Raw genomic sequence first — 5,789 nt, forward strand, 5'->3', positions numbered from 1 at the left:
AAAATCTGATCATGTTATTCTGCTCAAATCCCTCAGTTAGCTTCCAATCAAACTTAGAATCTATAAAAGTGTAAAAAATTACCTTCTCTGGCTATTATGTCCTACATTATTTCACCCAGGGGTAACTGTTGCCATTCTTTTCTAGGATTATTTTACACACACACACACACGCACACACACACACACACACACACAGTTCCCATGACCTTAGCGTTCTCACGACTGCTACTTGAACTTAATTTTACCTTAGTTAACATTGTATAGAGCTCATGATTGGAACACAGAATGATACACAGTAGATGCCTAATAAATCCCAATGATTGAATAAATGAAAGAATGGATAGATAAAACTGGAAAAATTTTTTGTAAACACCAGCTCATTGCTTTCTCTTCTCTCGCTGTCCTATGATGTTTGCTCTGGTGGAGTAAGGCATAGAAGTGTGTCTGCAGGTGAATTTGAAAATGTTGAAGTTTATGAAAATGAAAGCTTCTTTCTTACTTTTGTCCTTCAATATGGATATTTTGGTAAACAAATTATTTGAAATATTGGTGTTTTTAGGTCACTGTTGTTAGCATCTTTAATATAATGGTCAGTTTGAAAAACAAAACCTTAATAAAAATCCCTAACATTAAAAACAAGATGTCCTCAAGTTCAAGCACACTTAGGACAGTGGTTTCTCCTTGTTTACCACTCTGAGAATTCTGAAGTCAGTGATCTGTCACAAATCAAGGGGCGGGGCAGGGAAGATGTCTACCATGTAAGCAGAACTCTGTCCGGAGTGCTGAAGTGAAGGCTTGGAATTTTGTGTCAAAGCTCCCTAATGCTGCCTGGCTATTAGGCTATAAGCAGGAGAATAACTGTTGGTATAGAAATTCATCACAGAACACTCTGTCCAAAACTTAGTGGCAGCCAGAGGAATCTGTCTCTGAAGGGGAGGATCATCTGTCATTTTGAAAGATGCTGTGTGAGCTCTAGCACGCTGAAGGGATTTCTAAAGTAAGAAACGCTGATGTGGGAATGGGAATTGAGTGTGACTTCAGGGCTGGGAGCGTGTTAGGTACTATTTTTGATGAAAGACAAAATCGGATGATAGATAAAGCAGGCTAAAATTCTGACTACATATTGGTCATTTGGCATTCTGTCTTTGCTGTTCCAATTTGATGCTGTGTGATCTTCGTCCTCTGCAGGGAGCTTACTCTCCTTTGAAATGAAGGGGCCTTACCAGCCAATGCTGGTAATAGAGAGGCACTGATGAGGATGAATTTTGTGTGATGAGATGACTCTCTTCCCCTTGGTAGGAACTGTGTCTCTTAATAGCCCTATGATATCAAGCAATTCTTATATTAAAGATAGAAAGTAACTCATAGACCACTTATTTTAAGTGAAAATGAGAATTCTGATTGTTTGAAGAGATAAAAGAAACTGATGATTTCCACTAGGCAGAGCTGGATAACCCAGTTAGTATCAAGGTATATTAATTAAAAAGGGAGGAAAATGTATCTCAAAATCGTGGGGTAATTTCAAAGGAGACCAAATGATACATAGTAGTAAATTAGTTTGGCAGAAGTCATGCTGTTATTCAGAATCATTTCTGATAACTTTGGGGAAGTTCCAGGCTGATACCTGAAATTGAAGCGGATGGAGCAGGAATTATGTCTCACAAACACTATCTCCTTTGAATCTTGAGAGTAATAACATAGTAATGGCTAATTCTCAAGCTTATTTTTTCTCTTAAATTATCTGATTGGTACATTTTAGGTATACAGTGCAATTACATTCATCACTGGGATCTTGTACCTTTATGTGATGTATCTTCGTTCTTATTTTTTCCCTTTCCCCTGCCTTCACTTCAACCCCTCTACTCCTTCCTATTTGCAAAGGCTTTATTTCCATTCATTTCTTATCTCATATTTTTTCCTTTCCTTCTTTCCTTTCCCTTACCCTTACCACTTCCCCAACCCCTTTAAACCAGTTCTTCCTATTTCACATCCTCACTGGAGGAAAGATGGCCTATTTAATACATGGTGTTGGAAAAACTGGATTTCTACCTGCCAAAGATTGAAACTAGACCCTTGTCTATTGCCATGCACTAAAGTAAAATCAAAGTGGATTAAAGAGCCAAATATTAAAACAGGGACACTAAACTTGCTGGAAGGTAAGTTAGGTAGAACTCTTGAAGATATCAGCATATGAAAAGACTTTATGAACAAAACATTAGTAGCATGGGAAATAACACAAAGAATCAACAACTGGGATCTCATCTTATTTAAAAGCTTCTGCTGGCTGGGGATTTAGCTCAGTGGTTCTGCTGCCTATCTCACAAAGTCAAGGTCCCAAGTTCAATTTTCCATACAAAAAAAAAAAAAAAAAAAAAAAAAAAGAAAGAAAGAAAGAAAGAAAGAAAGAAAGAAAGAAAGAAAGAAAGAAAGCAAGCCTCTGGACTGCAAGAGAAAACACCAACAGAGCTAAAAGACAACCTACATTGTAGGAAAAAAATTTTACCAGCTGTTCCTCAGACAAAAAAACTACTATCTAGGATATATAAAGAACTTTAAAAAGTCAGAACCCCAAATGTAAAGGCCCAATTCAAAAATGGGTATCTGAAATGAGCAGACGTTTATCAGACAAAGAAATAAAAGCAGCAAATAAATACATGAAAAAATGTTCAACATCACTGGTCATTCAAGAGATGCAGTTGAAAAAACACTGAGATTCCTCACCCCAGAAAGAATGGCTGCTATCAAGAAATCAATCAATAACAAATGTTGGTGGGGTTGTGGGGAGAAAGGAACCCTTCTCCATTGTTGATGGGAGTGCAGACTGGTGCAACCACCTTGGAAATCAATATGAACATACCTCAAAAAACTAGTAGTCCCATTTGACCCAGCTATTCTACTGGGTGTCTTCCCCAAAGAATTAAAAGAATCAGACCATAGTGATATATGCTCACCTATATTTATAGCAGCACAGTTTATAATAGCTAAAACTTGAAAACAGCCCAATTTCCCATCAACTGGTGACGGGATAAAAAGATGTGTTTTTTTCATGATATGGAATACTACTCAGCTATAAAGAATGAGAAACTAGAGATATTTATAGCTAAGTAGATGTATGTTGAGACCATACTCTTAAGTGAAACAAGACTCACACGTGTAAATACTGAAATTTTCTCTGATAAGAGAAATTGAAAGTGTAAATAAAGATTACAATGAATAATTGATAATTCTCAAACTTGTTATGAGAATGTAAATGAGAATTAGATATATCTAGTCAGGAATTGATTTATGGTCTAAAGAAAGTGAATTTACTTTAGGTGACCTTACTTGAGATGATTTAATAACTCCACTGTAAAATCTATTTAGATTAAGTATACATTAATATTACATTAATACAAATATAATATAATAAAATATACTCAATATTTTATTGAGTATATTAGATTAAGGTATATAATAATATGCAAAATATACTCAAGCTAGATAAAGGAGTTTAGAAAGCATTAATAGTTTAGACATTGGTTAGACATCGCTGGCTTAAGGTGTAGGAACCCTCAGATCCTGTCAGTTTTGCCTTGTATCTTGAGAGATCCAATAGATATTGCTGAGCTTTTATTCCACATGCATTGGATTAGAAAAATAATCCTTGCCCTTGATCACTCTACATAGAGTTCGTGAGGTTTAAATGATGCAGTGTTTGTGAGAGACAAAGCATTATCTAAAGATTTGCTCTTAGCACCAAAGGTGACTTGGGTTTTTACTTAGTTGTCAAAGTTAAACACATTTGAGAAATCAGCAGTAGCAACTGTGGTTAAAGTTAAAGATGTTCTAGCTGGGTGGAGAGGTGCAAGCATGCACTCCCAGCCTCTTGGCACCTGAGGCAGGCCTGGAGAGCTCACCAACATAGCAAAACCTCATCCCAAAATAGAAATTTCAGGAAATGCAAGGAATGTAGCTCATTATGAGGCCTTGAGTTTACCCCCCAAGCACTTTCAAATGTTTTACAATGTAAGCTTATCAAAACATATTGGACAAAGTGGAAATGGGAAAAATGAATACAATATAAATATAATTTTATTAATTCATTCATTGTTGAAATTTGGATGGCATCCAAATGAAATAGATTTTGCTTTCAAAATTAAAGAAAATTATTTTCCCACATTTCTAAAATGCAAGACGTCTTTTACTGTTTCACCTTTAAACGTTTAGGTCATTGAAGTCAATCCAGAATACTGTACTGAAATGTAGGATTCACACCTTTTGCCGTACTCTTCAAAGGGGAAGAGCCAAATCTCTCCTTTAACACCACATTAAAATAAAAATGTCCAGGGCTGGGAGTAGAACTCAGTGGTACAACACTTGCCTAACAATATAGGACCAAGGGTTCAATGCTCAGCATCACGATTAAATTTTCTAAAGAAACAACTTAAACTTACAGCTCATACATTAAATAGTTCTTCGTTAATTTTTCAACCAATTCCAGTGATGAATGCTTTGCTTTATACCCACAAAGTAGACTTGCTGAATGAAACTCTTAAAACTTAAATTCTCTCTGCATTTTTTCTTATAATGCTATCAGAAATAATAGAAGGAGAAAACATAGGAAAATTCTGTTTAACCTTCTCTTAAACTCGCCTAGCCAAAAATTCTAGCAGGGGATGCTCTGATGGTTAAGATTTATGAGCACTGTCTCCTCTGGTTGAAGATCAAGTCAGGCTCATTTGTAATTTTCTCAGCACCCTTGGCTAAGGAAGAAGGGTCCTGAGGTTGAACACACCTGCTTCCACCCTTGAAGCCACTGAGAACAACCTTTGCTCTAACAAGGTAGACTTTCTGGGCCAGATAAGAATAGAAGGAAAAATTTAGGGGATAAAACCCTAAAAGCCATGACATTGCACAGAATGTTAAAGAAAGGTACCCTGACTATGGTTTTACTATGTCATGTTTAACTTCATTCTGAAAAACATGTTAATAAATCAGAATAGACTGTTGTTAAAGTGTAGAAAGGCTCTTCATAGTTAGGAGAGAACATTTTTACTAATATAAGCCATGATAAGTTAAGTACGTTATCAATGTGAAATTTTAATTTTAGCAGCTATTTTATCATATGCAGCCTTGATATGCAGCAATGGTAAACTAAGCCATAAGTATATTATTTGGTGTTGTTCTTCAGTTCCCAGCACACAAGCACTATACACAATTAGAAGAACAAAGTCAATCCCCTCAGGGCCCCATGTAGATAAGAAAATAGAAAATACAATTTAACTCAATACAATATAAACATATTTTCACATTAAATAATTTTAAGAAAGACGATTATGGATTACATAAAAATGGATTAAGAAACAGACTTATGAAATGTATAGCAAATCATATGCAACATCAAATACTGAGTCAGAAATTAGTGTGACTGTTTCCCTTCGGTTGAGTCGTGGATCTTCTTTTTCAATTTGCTCCATCATCAGTCTTGAATGTCACCGGGGCCCAAATCAAACTGTCCCATATGGTGCTTACAGAGTAGAAGGAAGACTGAGTTTTCATCTGCTGTATAGAACAACGTCTTTCCAGGGACGACTGCTTTTATGTGTGTATAAGGTGTGAGTCTAAAGGAAAACACAGATGTAGAAGCCTTGCACAGTGGTTGTTAACCTTACTGAGAAGGCTTATTTATTATCGGTTTTCCCAGTTGTGTGAGAGGAGAACAGCACTTATTTTTAAACCACACATCTGACTTTAGATTCCATGTAAAATATCTATGAACACAGACATTTCCAATATATATATATATATAT

General features: G+C 35.8%; 1 long non-coding RNA gene across 1 annotated transcript in view; it reads left to right on the top strand.

Annotated features, from left to right (window-relative positions):
* The first annotated feature begins 793 nt into the window (after nt 1-793).
* Nucleotides 794-5,789, top strand: part of LOC104852087 — a 20,436-nt gene continuing 15,440 nt past the window's right edge. The window contains exon 1 of the long non-coding RNA XR_777406.1: nt 794-997. This is a non-coding gene — a long non-coding RNA (uncharacterized LOC104852087). The remainder of the gene's footprint in view (nt 998-5,789) is intronic.

Source organism: Fukomys damarensis, unplaced genomic scaffold (assembly GCF_012274545.1).
Source record: "Fukomys damarensis isolate Sample0158 unplaced genomic scaffold, DMR_v1.0_HiC HiC_scaffold_4, whole genome shotgun sequence".
Lineage (NCBI taxonomy): Eukaryota > Metazoa > Chordata > Mammalia > Rodentia > Bathyergidae > Fukomys > Fukomys damarensis.